Source organism: Protomyctophum parallelum (genome assembly GCF_964188405.1).
Source record: "Protomyctophum parallelum genome assembly, chromosome: 2".
In the NCBI taxonomy this organism is placed as follows: domain Eukaryota; kingdom Metazoa; phylum Chordata; class Actinopteri; order Myctophiformes; family Myctophidae; genus Protomyctophum; species Protomyctophum parallelum.
In genome coordinates this window covers 3,212,311-3,228,476 of record NC_139699.1, presented here as the reverse complement: position 1 = coordinate 3,228,476, position 16,166 = coordinate 3,212,311, and the positions used below count along the sequence as shown (strand labels likewise).

The window sequence follows — 16,166 nt, the reverse complement described above, 5'->3', positions numbered from 1 at the left end:
GGGCCCCTGGTGCCCAAGGGCCCCTGGGCACGTGCCCAAAGTGCCCATTTGGTAGATCCGGCCCTGTTAACCACTTAACCCATTAAGACCTGAGCACAAGTGACTCTCCAAGGCAGCAACGCATCACTCTTCCATGGGCTATAGACCGTAAGGCTATGAACCATGGGCTATGAGCATATAGACCGTAAGGCTATGAACCATGGGCTATGAGCATATAGACCGTAAGGCTATGAACCATGGGATATGAGCATATAGACCGTAAGGCTATGAACCATGGGATATGAGCATATAGACCGTAAGGCTATGAACCATGGGATATGAGCATATAGACCGTAAGGCTATGAACCATGGGCTATGAGCATATAGACCGTAAGGCTATGAACCATGGGATATGAGCATATAGACCGTAAGGCTATGAACCATGGGCTATGAGCATATAGACCGTAAGGCTATGAACCATGGGATATGAGCATATAGACCGTAAGGCTATGAACCATGGGATATGAGCATATAGACCGTAAGGCTATGAACCATGGGATATGAGCATATAGACCGTAAGGCTATGAACCATGGGATATGAGCATATAGACGAGACCGTAAGGCTATGAACCATGGGATATGAGCATATAGACCGTAAGGCTATGAACCATGGGCTATGAGCATATAGACCGTAAGGCTATGAACCATGGGATATGAGCATATAGACCGTAAGGCTATGAACCATGGGATATGAGCATATAGACCGTAAGGCTATGAACCATGGGATATGAGCATATAGACCGTAAGGCTATGAACCATGGGATATGAGCATATAGACCGTAAGGCTATGAACCATGGGATATGAGCATATAGACCGTAAGGCTATGAACCATGGGATATGAGCATATAGACCATGAGGCTATGAACCATGGGATATGAGCATATAGACCGTAAGGCTATGAACCATGGGATATGAGCATATAGACCGTAAGGCTATGAACCATGGGATATGAGCATATAGACCGTAAGGCTATGAACCATGGGCTATGAGCATAGACCGTAAGGCTATGAACCATGGGATATGAGCATATAGACCGTAAGGCTATGAACCATGGGATATGAGCATATAGACCGTAAGGCTATGAACCATGGGATATGAGCATATAGACCGTAAGGCTATGAACCATGGGATATGAGCATATAGACCGTAAAGCTATGAACGATGGGATATGAGCATATAGACCGTAAGGCTATGAACCATGGGCTATGAGCATAATTATAGACCGTGAGGCTATGCAGCAATATAGAACTGGGCATAACGGGCAACGGATAAGGGATCTCAATGCAATGGCATGTGGCACGGTGATTGGTTTCATTATTGTAACGCCCAAACCACGCCTATGCATAATGTAACGGGTAACGGAGGTGTTTTAGAGATTTAGACAGGTGACTAAAATACCAACTTTAGTGCGGGAACGCCCCTTCCCCACTGCTAAATCGCCAAATTGTGTATTTATAGAATGCTTGAAGGAAAATGGAGCACACATTGTATGCATCTATAATGCATACAATGTGAGCAAGAGGGCTGATAGCGTCAGTACTTTTCCTGTCCATAAATGCGGATTATCCCATTCTGACCTGAGATCAGATTCATACGAGGTTTCCACTGGACACACGCTGGTCTGACGAACCCATTCTGACCTGAGATCAGATTCTAAAAATGTCAGTCGTTCTTCGATTTTTCAAAAATAGCAGACCTACAAGCTCGTATGAGCTTGTAGATCTGCTATTTTTCAATAGATAAAGCATAACATGATGCTAACACCAAAATGGGTGCCCGGTCAGAATGGGTTATACTGTAGGTGCCGGGCCAACATTTGCATCTCTGTATCCACTTTGTGCGATCACGCTATGCCCACAGCCCATGTGCTTTTGAGGGGTAAATGCATTTATTATGCTCCAGAGGTTGATAATAATGTACACGCTACTATTTCTTTGTAAATGAGATCTGTGAGAAATTTGGCAAAAACACCACGTCTGTAATGATGTGAGCAATCCTGTCATTCTGCCGGTCATGAGGAGGGCTGACTGTTCTAGATGTGAGAAAATGTCAATTATGATCAATCTAGAGTTTCTTTGTTGTGTAGTAATTGCATGGTGTTGCTTTGGTTATTTCCGGGGAGGTAGGCCTATATGAATTGAATATAGCATACATAGAATCGGATTCTTCTAGTAGTGGATCAAATTATTGATAAACCGACCACTTGGCGGTTTCCAACACGACAGATGTATTTTAAAGCATGGCATGAAATACTCAATATTAGAGATATTACCGATCGGTATCGGATCGGCCCTACTTTGTCATATTGGGTCATATCGGTATCTGCGAATATGCCAGTCTAACCACCGATCCGACACAGGGGTAAGGGGTTTACACTATGCCAGTCTAACCACCGATCCGACACAGGGGTAAGGGGTTGACACTATGCCAGTCTAACCACCGATCCGACACAGGGGTAAGGGGTTGACACTATGCCAGTCTAACCACCGATCCGACACAGGGGTAAGGGGTTGACACTATGCCAGTCTAACCACCGATCCGACACAGGAGTAAGGGGTTGACACTATGCCAGTCTAACCACCGATCCGACACAGGGGTAAGGGGTTGACACTATGCCAGTCTAACCACCGATCCGACACAGGGGTAAGGGGTTGACACTATGCCAGTCTAACCACAGATCCGACACAGGGGTAAGGGGTTGACACTATGCCAGTCTAACCACCGATCCGACACAGGGGTAAGGGGTTGACACTATGCCAGTCTAACCACAGATCCGACACAGGGGTAAGGGGTTGACACTATGCCAGTCTAACCACAGATCCGACACAGGGGTAAGGGGTTGACACTATGCCAGTCTAACCACAGATCCGACACAGGGGTAAGGGGTTGACACTATGGCAGGTAAATAAAAATGTTGGGGCATGTGGAGTTTGCGTTGGAGTTGCCCTGCTATAAACACAACACAAGATACATAGCTAGATAGCTCTATATACACAACACGAGATCACAACATTGATCAGTATTCAGTATCGAAGCCGGTGGATTTGAACCCACGACCTGCGCTGTTTGGGATACAGTGCTCTAGTGACCTCTGACTCAGGGCCCTGCATGTGTTGCCTGCTGGGATTCCTCCACCTCTGCCACATGTCCAGTCTCTCAACGCTACACTTGCACATTATTGTTTGTAATTTAAGAAGTGGCTAGTATCGCGTTTTCTCATTTGGACGACGCACTTTGCAGCTGTGTGTGCAATGTGCATCCATGTGTAATACTGTATGAACACAGAGACATCCATGTGTAATACTGTATGAACACAGAGACATCCATGTGTAATACTGTATGAACACAGAGACATCCATGTGTAATACTGTATGAACACAGAGACATCCATGTGTAATACTGTATGAACACAGACATCCATGTGTAATACTGTATGAACACAGAGACATCCATGTGTAATACTGTATGAACACAGAGACATCCATGTGTAATACTGTATGAACACAGAGACATCCATGTGTAATACTGTATGAACACAGAGACATCCATGTGTAATACTGTATGAACACAGAGACATCCATGTGTAATACTGTATGAACACAGAGACATCCATGTGTAATACTGTATGAACGCAGAGACATCCATGGGTAATACTGTATGAACACAGAGACATCCATGTGTAATACTGTATGAACACAGAGACATCCATGTGTAATACTGTATGAACACAGAGACATCCATGTGTAATACTGTATGAACACAGAGACATCCATGTGTAATACTGTATGAACGCAGAGACATCCATGTGTAATACTGTATGAACGCAGAGACATCCATGTGTAATACTGTATGAACGCAGAGACATCCATGTGTAATACTGTATGAACACAGAGACATCCATGTGTAATACTGTATGAACACAGAGACATCCATGTGTAATACTGTATGAACACAGAGACATCCATGTGTAATACTGTATGAACACAGAGACATCCATGTGTAATACTGTATGAACACAGAGACATCCATGTGTAATACTGTATGAACGCAGAGACATCCATGTGTAATACTGTATGAACACAGAGACATCCATGTGTAATACTGTATGAACGCAGAGACATCCATGTGTAATACTGTATGAACACAGAGACATCCATGTGTAATACTGTATGAACACAGAGACATCCATGTGTAATACTGTATGAACACAGAGACATCCATGTGTAATACTGTATGAACACAGAGACATCCATGTGTAATACTGTATGAACACAGAGACATCCATGTGTAATACTGTATGAACACAGAGACATCCATGTGTAATACTGTATGAACACAGAGACATCCATGTGTAATACTGTATGAACACAGAGACATCCATGTGTAATACTGTATGAACACAGAGACATCCATGTGTAATACTGTATGAACACAGAGACATCCATGTGTAATACTGTATGCACGCAGAGACATCCATGTGTAATACTGTATGAACACAGAGACATCCATGTGTAATACTGTATGAACACAGAGACATCCATGTGTAATACTGTATGAACACAGAGACATCCATGTGTAATACTGTATGAACACAGAGACATCCATGTGTAATACTGTATGAACACAGAGACATCCATGTGTAATACTGTATGAACACAGAGACATCCATGTGTAATACTGTATGAACACAGAGACATCCATGTGTAATACTGTATGAACACAGACATCCATGTGTAATACTGTATGAACACAGAGACATCCATGTGTAATACTGTATGAACACAGAGACATCCATGTGTAATACTGTATGAACACAGAGACATCCATGTGTAATACTGTATGAACACAGAGACATCCATGTGTAATACTGTATGAACACAGAGACATCCATGTGTAATACTGTATGAACACAGAGACATCCATGTGTAATACTGTATGAACACAGAGACATCCATGTGTAATACTGTATGAACACAGAGACATCCATGTGTAATACTGTATGAACACAGAGACATCCATGTGTAATACTGTATGAACACAGAGACATCCATGTGTAATACTGTATGAACGCAGAGACATCCATGTGTAATACTGTATGAACACAGAGACATCCATGTGTAATACTGTATGAACACATGTCAGAGACATCCATGTGTAATACTGTATGAACACAGAGACATCCATGTGTAATACTGTATGAACGCAGAGACATCCATGTGTAATACTGTATGAACACAGAGACATCCATGTGTAATACTGTATGAACACAGAGACATCCATGTGTAATACTGTATGAACACAGAGACATCCATGTGTAATACTGTATGAACACAGAGACATCCATGTGTAATACTGTATGAACACAGAGACATCCATGTGTAATACTGTATGAACACAGAGACATCCATGTGTAATACTGTATGAACACAGAGACATCCATGTGTAATACTGTATGAACACAGAGACATCCATGTGTAATACTGTATGAACACAGAGACATCCATGTGTAATACTGTATGAACACAGAGACATCCATGTGTAATACTGTATGAACACAGAGACATCCATGTGTAATACTGTATGAACGCAGAGACATCCATGTGTAATACTGTATGAACACAGAGACATCCATGTGTAATACTGTATGAACACAGAGACATCCATGTGTAATACTGTATGAACACAGAGACATCCATGTGTAATACTGTATGAACACAGAGACATCCATGTGTAATACTGTATGAACACAGAGACATCCATGTGTAATACTGTATGAACACAGAGACATCCATGTGTAATACTGTATGAACACAGAGACATCCATGTGTAATACTGTATGAACGCAGAGACATCCATGTGTAATACTGTATGAACACAGAGACATCCATGTGTAATACTGTATGAACACAGAGACATCCATGTGTAATACTGTATGAACACAGAGACATCCATGTGTAATACTGTATGAACACAGAGACATCCATGTGTAATACTGTATGAACACAGAGACATCCATGTGTAATACTGTATGAACACAGAGACATCCATGTGTAATACTGTATGAACACAGAGACATCCATGTGTAATACTGTATGAACGCAGAGACATCCATGTGTAATACTGTATGAACACAGAGACATCCATGTGTAATACTGTATGAACACAGAGACATCCATGTGTAATACTGTATGAACACAGAGACATCCATGTGTAATACTGTATGAACACAGATACATCCATGTGTAATACTGTATGAACACAGAGACATCCATGTGTAATACTGTATGAACAGAGACATCCATGTGTAATACTGTATGAACACAGAGACATCCATGTGTAATACTGTATGAACACAGAGACATCCATGTGTAATACTGTATGAACACAGAGACATCCATGTGTAATACTGTATGAACACAGAGACATCCATGTGTAATACTGTATGAACACAGAGACATCCATGTGTAATACTGTATGAACAGAGACATCCATGTGTAATACTGTATGAACACAGAGACATCCATGTGTAATACTGTATGAACACAGAGACATCCATGTGTAATACTGTATGAACACAGAGACATCCATGTGTAATACTGTATGAACACAGAGACATCCATGTGTAATACTGTATGAACGCAGAGACATCCATGTGTAATACTGTATGAACACAGAGACATCCATGTGTAATACTGTATGAACACAGAGACATCCATGTGTAATACTGTATGAACACAGAGACATCCATGTGTAATACTGTATGAACAGAGACATCCATGTGTAATACTGTATGAACACAGAGACATCCATGTGTAATACTGTATGAACACAGAGACATCCATGTGTAATACTGTATGAACACAGAGACATCCATGTGTAATACTGTATGAACACAGAGACATCCATGTGTAATACTGTATGAACACAGAGACATCCATGTGTAATACTGTATGAACACAGAGACATCCATGTGTAATACTGTATGAACACAGAGACATCCATGTGTAATACTGTATGAACACAGAGACATCCATGTGTAATACTGTATGAACAGAGACATCCATGTGTAATACTGTCTGAACACAGAGACATCCATGTGTAATACTGTCTGAACACAGAGACATCCATGTGTAATACTGTCTGAACACAGAGACATCCATGTGTAATACTGTATGAACAGAGACATCCATGTGTAATACTGTATGAACACAGAGACATCCATGTGTAATACTGTATGAACACAGAGACATCCATGTGTAATACTGTATGAACACAGAGACATCCATGTGTAATACTGTATGAACAGAGACATCCATGTGTAATACTGTATGAACGCAGAGACATCCATGTGTAATACTGTATGAACACAGAGACATCCATGTGTAATACTGTATGAACACAGAGACATCCATGTGTAATACTGTATGAACACAGAGACATCCATGTGTAATACTGTATGAACACAGAGACATCCATGTGTAATACTGTATGAACAGAGACAACCATGTGTAATACTGTATGAACACAGAGACAACCATGTGTAATACTGTATGAACACAGAGACATCCATGTGTAATACTGTATGAACACAGAGACATCCATGTGTAATACTGTATGAACACAGAGACATCCATGTGTAATACTGTATGAACACAGAGACATCCATGTGTAATACTGTATGAACACAGAGACAACCATGTGTAATACTGTATGAACATAGAGACATCCATGTGTAATACTGTATGAACAGAGACAACCATGTGTAATACTGTATGAACACAGAGACATCCATGTGTAATACTGTATGAACACAGAGACATCCATGTGTAATACTGTATGAACAGAGACATCCATGTGTAATACTGTATGAACACAGAGACATCCATGTGTAATACTGTATGAACACAGAGACATCCATGTGTAATACTGTATGAACACAGAGACATCCATGTGTAATACTGTATGAACGCAGAGACAACCATGTGTAATACTGTATGAACACAGAGACATCCATGTGTAATACTGTATGAACAGAGACATCCATGTGTAATACTGTATGAACACAGAGACATCCATGTGTAATACTGTATGAACACAGAGACATCCATGTGTAATACTGTCTGAACACAGAGACATCCATGTGTAATACTGTATGAACACAGAGACATCCATGTGTAATACTGTATGAACACAGAGACATCCATGTGTAATACTGTATGAACGCAGAGACAACCATGTGTAATACTGTATGAACGCAGAGACATCCATGTGTAATACTGTATGAACACAGAGACATCCATGTGTAATACTGTATGAACACAGAGACATCCATGTGTAATACTGTATGAACACAGAGACATCCATGTGTAATACTGTATGAACACAGAGACATCCATGTGTAATACTGTATGAACACAGAGACATCCATGTGTAATACTGTATGAACACAGAGACATCCATGTGTAATACTGTATGAACACAGATACATCCATGTGTAATACTGTATGAACACAGAGACATCCATGTGTAATACTGTATGAACAGAGACAACCATGTGTAATACTGTATGAACACAGAGACATCCATGTGTAATACTGTATGAACACAGAGACATCCATGTGTAATACTGTATGAACACAGAGACATCCATGTGTAATACTGTATGAACACAGAGACATCCATGTGTAATACTGTATGAACACAGAGACATCCATGTGTAATACTGTATGAACACAGAGACATCCATGTGTAATACTGTCTGAACACAGAGACATCCATGTGTAATACTGTATGAACACAGAGACATCCATGTGTAATACTGTATGAACAGAGACATCCATGTGTAATACTGTATGAACACAGAGACATCCATGTGTAATACTGTATGAACACAGAGACATCCATGTGTAATACTGTATGAACACAGAGACATCCATGTGTAATACTGTATGAACAGAGACATCCATGTGTAATACTGTATGAACACAGAGACATCCATGTGTAATACTGTATGAACACAGAGACATCCATGTGTAATACTGTATGAACACAGAGACATCCATGTGAAATACTGTATGAACACAGAGACATCCATGTGTAATACTGTATGAACACAGAGACATCCATGTGTAATACTGTATGAACACAGAGACATCCATGTGTAATACTGTATGAACACAGAGACATCCATGTGTGATACTGTATGAACACAGAGACATCCATGTGAAATACTGTATGAACACAGAGACATCCATGTGTAATACTGTATGAACACAGAGACATCCATGTGAAATACTGTATGAACACAGAGACATCCATGTGTAATACTGTATGAACACAGAGACATCCATGTGTAATACTGTATGAACACAGAGACATCCATGTGTAATACTGTATGAACACAGAGACATCCATGTGTAATACTGTATGAACACAGAGACATCCATGTGTAATACTGTATGAACACAGAGACATCCATGTGTAATACTGTATGAACACAGAGACATCCATGTGTAATACTGTATGAACACAGAGACATCCATGTGTAATACTGTATGAACACAGAGACATCCATGTGTAATACTGTATGAACACAGAGACATCCATGTGTAATACTGTATGAACACAGAGACATCCATGTGTAATACTGTATGAACACAGAGACATCCATGTGTAATACTGTATGAACACAGAGACATCCATGTGTAATACTGTATGAACGCAGAGACATCCATGTGTAATACTGTATGAACACAGAGACATCCATGTGTAATACTGTATGAACACAGAGACATCCATGTGTAATACTGTATGAACACAGAGACATCCATGTGTAATACTGTATGAACACAGAGACATCCATGTGTAATACTGTATGAACACAGAGACATCCATGTGTAATACTGTATGAACACAGAGACATCCATGTGTAATACTGTATGAACACAGAGACATCCATGTGTAATACTGTATGAACACAGAGACATCCATGTGTAATACTGTATGAACACAGATACATCCATGTGTAATACTGTATGAACACAGAGACATCCATGTGTAATACTGTATGAACACAGAGACATCCATGTGTAATACTGTATGAACACAGAGACATCCATGTGTAATACTGTATGAACACAGAGACATCCATGTGTAATACTGTATGAACGCAGAGACATCCATGTGTAATACTGTATGAACACAGAGACATCCATGTGTAATACTGTATGAACACAGAGACATCCATGTGTAATACTGTATGAACACAGAGACATCCATGTGTAATACTGTATGAACACAGAGACATCCATGTGTAATACTGTATGAACACAGAGACATCCATGTGTAATACTGTATGAACACAGAGACATCCATGTGTAATACTGTATGAACACAGAGACATCCATGTGTAATACTGTATGAACACAGAGACATCCATGTGAAATACTGTATGAACACAGAGACATCCATGTGTAATACTGTATGAACACAGAGACATCCATGTGTAATACTGTATGAACACAGAGACATCCATGTGTAATACTGTATGAACACAGATACATCCATGTGTAATACTGTATGAACACAGAGACATCCATGTGTAATACTGTATGAACACAGAGACATCCATGTGTAATACTGTATGAACACAGAGACATCCATGTGTAATACTGTATGAACACAGAGACATCCATGTGTAATACTGTATGAACACAGAGACATCCATGTGTAATACTGTATGAACACAGAGACATCCATGTGTAATACTGTATGAACACAGAGACATCCATGTGTAATACTGTATGAACACAGATACATCCATGTGTAATACTGTATGAACACAGAGACATCCATGTGTGATACTGTATGAACACAGAGACATCCATGTGTAATACTGTATGAACACAGAGACATCCATGTGTAATACTGTATGAACACAGAGACATCCATGTGTGATACTGTATGAACACAGAGACATCCATGTGTGATACTGATGAACACAGAGACATCCATGTGTAATACTGTATGAACACAGAGACATCCATGTGTGATACTGTATGAACACAGAGACATCCATGTGTAATACTGTATGAACACAGAGACATCCATGTGTAATACTGTATGAACACAGAGACATCCATGTGTAATACTGTATGAACACAGAGACATCCATGTGTAATACTGTATGAACACAGAGACATCCATGTGTAATACTGTATGAACACAGAGACATCCATGTGTAATACTGTATGAACACAGAGACATCCATGTGTAATACTGTATGAACACAGAGACATCCATGTGTAATACTGTATGAACACAGAGACATCCATGTGTAATACTGTATGAACACAGAGACATCCATGTGTAATACTGTATGAACACAGAGACATCCATGTGTAATACTGTATGAACACAGAGACATCCATGTGTAATACTGTATGAACACAGAGACATCCATGTGTAATACTGTATGAACACAGAGACATCCATGTGTAATACTGTATGAACACAGAGACATCCATGTGTAATACTGTATGAACACAGAGACATCCATGTGTAATACTGTATGAACACAGAGACATCCATGTGTAATACTGTATGAACACAGAGACATCCATGTGTAATACTGTATGAACACAGAGACATCCATGTGTAATACTGTATGAACACAGAGACATCCATGTGTGATACTGTATGAACACAGAGACATCCATGTGTAATACTGTATGAACACAGAGACATCCATGTGTAATACTGTATGAACACAGAGACATCCATGTGTAATACTGTATGAACACAGAGACATCCATGTGTAATACTGTATGAACACAGAGACATCCATGTGTAATACTGTATGAACACAGAGACAACCATGTGTAATACTGTATGAACAGAGACATCCATGTGTAATACTGTATGAACACAGAGACATCCATGTGTAATACTGTATGAACACAGAGACATCCATGTGTAATACTGTATGAACACAGAGACATCCATGTGTAATACTGTATGAACACAGAGACATCCATGTGTAATACTGTATGAACACAGAGACATCCATGTGTAATACTGTATGAACACAGAGACAACCAAATGAGCACAGACAGATTTTTTGCGTGCTGTAGCTTTCTAACAGGAAGTGCTCCGCTCGCGCCTGGCGAGGGATTTGGGAGTGTGACAGGTTCACTTACCATCTCTGTAGCAATTGTTGTTACCATAACAAAAAATAACTATAATTTTTGTCCTGTTTAGTTGTTTTTAGGTTAGTGTTGTTTTGTTGCACTTATGCACTTTATTTATTTGTCAATTACAAGACACAACACAACAGTACAAGACATCAAATGACAGAAAAGTAAGCTTAACACTACATACTGTACAAGAAACACACACACATGTACTTTATTGAAGCCCATGGTTTCATTTAAATACAATGAGTGTCAGTGGGGCGACAACATTTCTGACAACATTGCTAGACTTTGTGAGACACGTTCTGTCTCTTTATTTCTTTCTTTTTTTCAACATTCGCCAGATGGTTCATACCTGGTTCATACCTGGTTCATACCTGGTTCATACCTCATACCAGATGGTTCATACCTGGTTCATACCTGGTTCATACCTCATACCAGATGGTTCATACCTGGTTCATACCTGGTTCATACCTGGTTCATACCTCATACCAGATGGTTCATACCTGGTTCATACCTCATACCAGATGGTTCATACCTGGTTCATACCTGGTTCATACCTGGTTCATACCTCATACCAGATGGTTCATACCTGGTTCATACCTGGTTCATACCTGGTTCATACCTCATACCAGATGGTTCATACCTGGTTCATACCTCATACCAGATGGTTCATACCTGGTTCATACCTGGTTCATACCTCATACCAGATGGTTCATACCTGGTTCATACCTGGTTCATACCTCATACCAGATGGTTCATACCTGGTTCATACCTGGTTCATACCTGGTTCATACCTGGTTCATACCTCATACCAGATGGTTCATACCTGGTTCATACCTCATACCAGATGGTTCATACCTGGTTCATACCTGGTTCATACCTCATACCAGATGGTTCATACCTGGTTCATACCTGGTTCATACCTGGTTCATACCTGGTTCATACCTCATACCAGATGGTTCATACCTGGTTCATACCTGGTTCATACCTCATACCAGATGGTTCATACCTGGTTCATACCTGGTTCATACCTGGTTCATACCTGGTTCATACCTCATACCAGATGGTTCATACCTGGTTCATACCTCATACCAGATGGTTCATACCTGGTTCATACCTGGTTCATACCTCATACCAGATGGTTCATACCTGACTAACGGAGTGTCGTGAGATTGACCTTTTTCATGTCATGTTGTCATGAATAGTTGGACGCAGTACACACACATTGTTGTAACTTGCAGGCCCATGTCTACTGTACACATACTCACATCAATTCAACAGCTCATATCTGGCCTGTCTTGGACCAGGGGGGGGCAGTCAGACAGATATTTTGTGAAGCCACTAAGGAAATCGTAGTTCATATAATGGCCTGTTGTGGCGCTGTCATTGGACCCAGAAAAACCCATAGCCCCATAGAAGTCCATGTATTTGGGCCCAACTTCACCTAGACTGTATTACCTTAATAAACATGGTCATGAATACTTTCTGCTTCCAGTCACTAGTTTAAAGTCTCATTTCTCATGTCATAATATTCATTTTGGAAAATTATGGTCCCATTTATTTTTACCATAAAGTTGCGTATGTTCTGAGGGGCGTGGCTACCGTTACAGTCTATGATTGGGATTCCCCTCCCACTCGAGTCAAAATAAAAACCAACGGAGAAGAAGGGGGGAAGTCCTGCCTCGTTGTCTGGCCAGCCAATGGCCAGCTGGGCCAAAACGGAGCCAGCCAATGGCCAGCTGGGCCAAAGCGGATCTAGAAAGATGGCGACTTACAGTGCAGGAATAACAGGCTTCATGTTAGACCCGGGGAACGCTTTGTCCATATTTCTTACAGTCTATGCTTGGAGGTGATTCATTGGTACTGTAGTAGAGAGGGCCTTGAGTTAGGGGGACGTCACATTCAGAATTGTTGCTGTTCTGACTTTTTTTTAGATAAGGAGATTAGGACATTAAAAATGTTGGTCATGTCCACTATATTTGGTTATACTTATACCTAAGCCTAATGCTTAGCCTAATGATTCTGTTCCATTTTGTTTTACTTCTTTCTCTTTTCGTTCTTTCACTCGCTCGCACGCACGCACGCACGCACGTACGCACACATTTTGAAAACAAAGCAATACTGCCTCATCAAAGTTGGTGTTGTGACTTTATATATTGTCAATTACTTGCATGAGAGGGGGAGAGGTGGTGGAGGCAGCTGCTTTAGCAGGCAGTTTGAGAGGGGGAGAGGTGGTGGAGTTAGCTGCTTATTTAGCAGGCAGTTTGAGAGGGGGAGAGGTGGTGGAGGCAGCTGCTTATTTAGCAGGCAGTTTGAGAGGTTTTGTCCAAAGCGCTTTTTACTACCTTTCATTGTAATTCATATTTCTTTAACCAACAATCAGACGGGTGTTCAATAGCACTGATTTATGCAAAAATAAATCTAAAATGGAGTTTTATTGCACACATAAAATCCCTTTGAATTGAAATTAATTCACAACTGCAAAAACCTTCTCAGTAGACGACCAGACGACAATAATGTGTATCAAAGAACAAAATGGAGGTGTAGAGTTCCACCAGCACGGCGCTTATGCAAATGTTGGACAAAAAGACATTGCTCCTTTTGGCAGCGTCAGTATATGTATGTGAAAACAAGACTATTAGGGCTGAAACCGTCGCTTGCCTTTTTTAAAATAGAGCTTGTGGCAGCGCAGCACACAGCGTGCTCTCCCTAGGTCATTTATTTTGCACAACAAGGACAATATTTATATTATTACTTATAAATTATTCAGCACAGCACGGTTTCTATGTGGAGAAGAGGGGAAGAGAGAGTCTTGTTTTCTACAGTTTCTTTTCTTCCTAGCTAGTACTCCAAGGTTACTCGTATGCAGCTCCATAACGGGTATCAGGGCTGCGAATCTTTAGGTGTCCCACCATTCCATTCCATTCCCATTCTTGGGGTGACGATTCGATTCAAAAACTATCTTTTTGATTTTTCCGATTCTCGATTCAAAAAAGATTTTTTCCCGATTCTAAAGCAGTTTTTTATTTTTATTAAAAACAATTAAATAGAATTTTAGCATGATCTACTCCAGTCTTATGGCACGAAAGCAGAGTACATTTAGTAAAAAGCTTGTATAATTGTAAAGGTTTTATCAACTGAATGATTTAAACACACAAAGGTTAAATCCAAGAGTAAGAACATGTCTCATTTATTTAGCTTGCACAAATTTGAACCAGTACAAAAGTTACAAAATGTCTTCTCACTCAATACCAGAACAATTTAATAGTATTAAAACAGGTGTAAAATAAATACAATTGGCAGGCTTAGCTTAGCTGGTAGTAAATGCACTATGCAGAAACCCAGGCCATAATGCATTGCATGCACAGGTAGTACCTGTGCATGTTTGTTTTTTTTGCACAAATGTACCTGTCAGGTACAGGTACATTTGTGCAAGAAAGAAAATCATTTTTTGGAAAATGAGAATCGATTCTAACTCGAATCGATTTTTTTTGACAGCCCTAACGGGTATATCATTGCTGTCAGGCAGAAACCCAAAATGAATGCCCCCTACTTGAGTATGCAGCGTCACACAAAAGTATCATAAGTAAGTGAAGCATGGCTCGCTTTTGTGTGAGATATTTGCGCGAGAGCCTTGTTGTACGAAAAAGTTGAAATATGGGAAGATGAAAGGTTTCCGTACCCCACAGTGACGATAAGTGGAAATATACCGTATATCCCCAAATTAGCTGAAAAATGTATGGTCTATCAGGTCAGGTCCAATCTGGGATCTGTTTGTTTCCTTTGAATTTGCCTCTGGGGGGGTGTCTCTGGGGGGGCCTGGGGGGGTGCCTCTGGGGGGGTGTCGCAGAATAGAATGTGGATACCGGGTCGCGTTGGTTTCATTGTGTGCTCCTCCTAGTCATTTTCTCAGTTTCGTGACATTATTGAGC

General features: G+C 40.4%; 1 protein-coding gene across 7 annotated transcripts in view; it reads left to right on the top strand.

Moving 5' to 3' along the window:
• Nucleotides 1-16,166, top strand: part of chd9 (chromodomain helicase DNA binding protein 9) — a 213,241-nt gene that overhangs the window by 85,319 nt on the left and 111,756 nt on the right. The window lies entirely within an intron of this gene.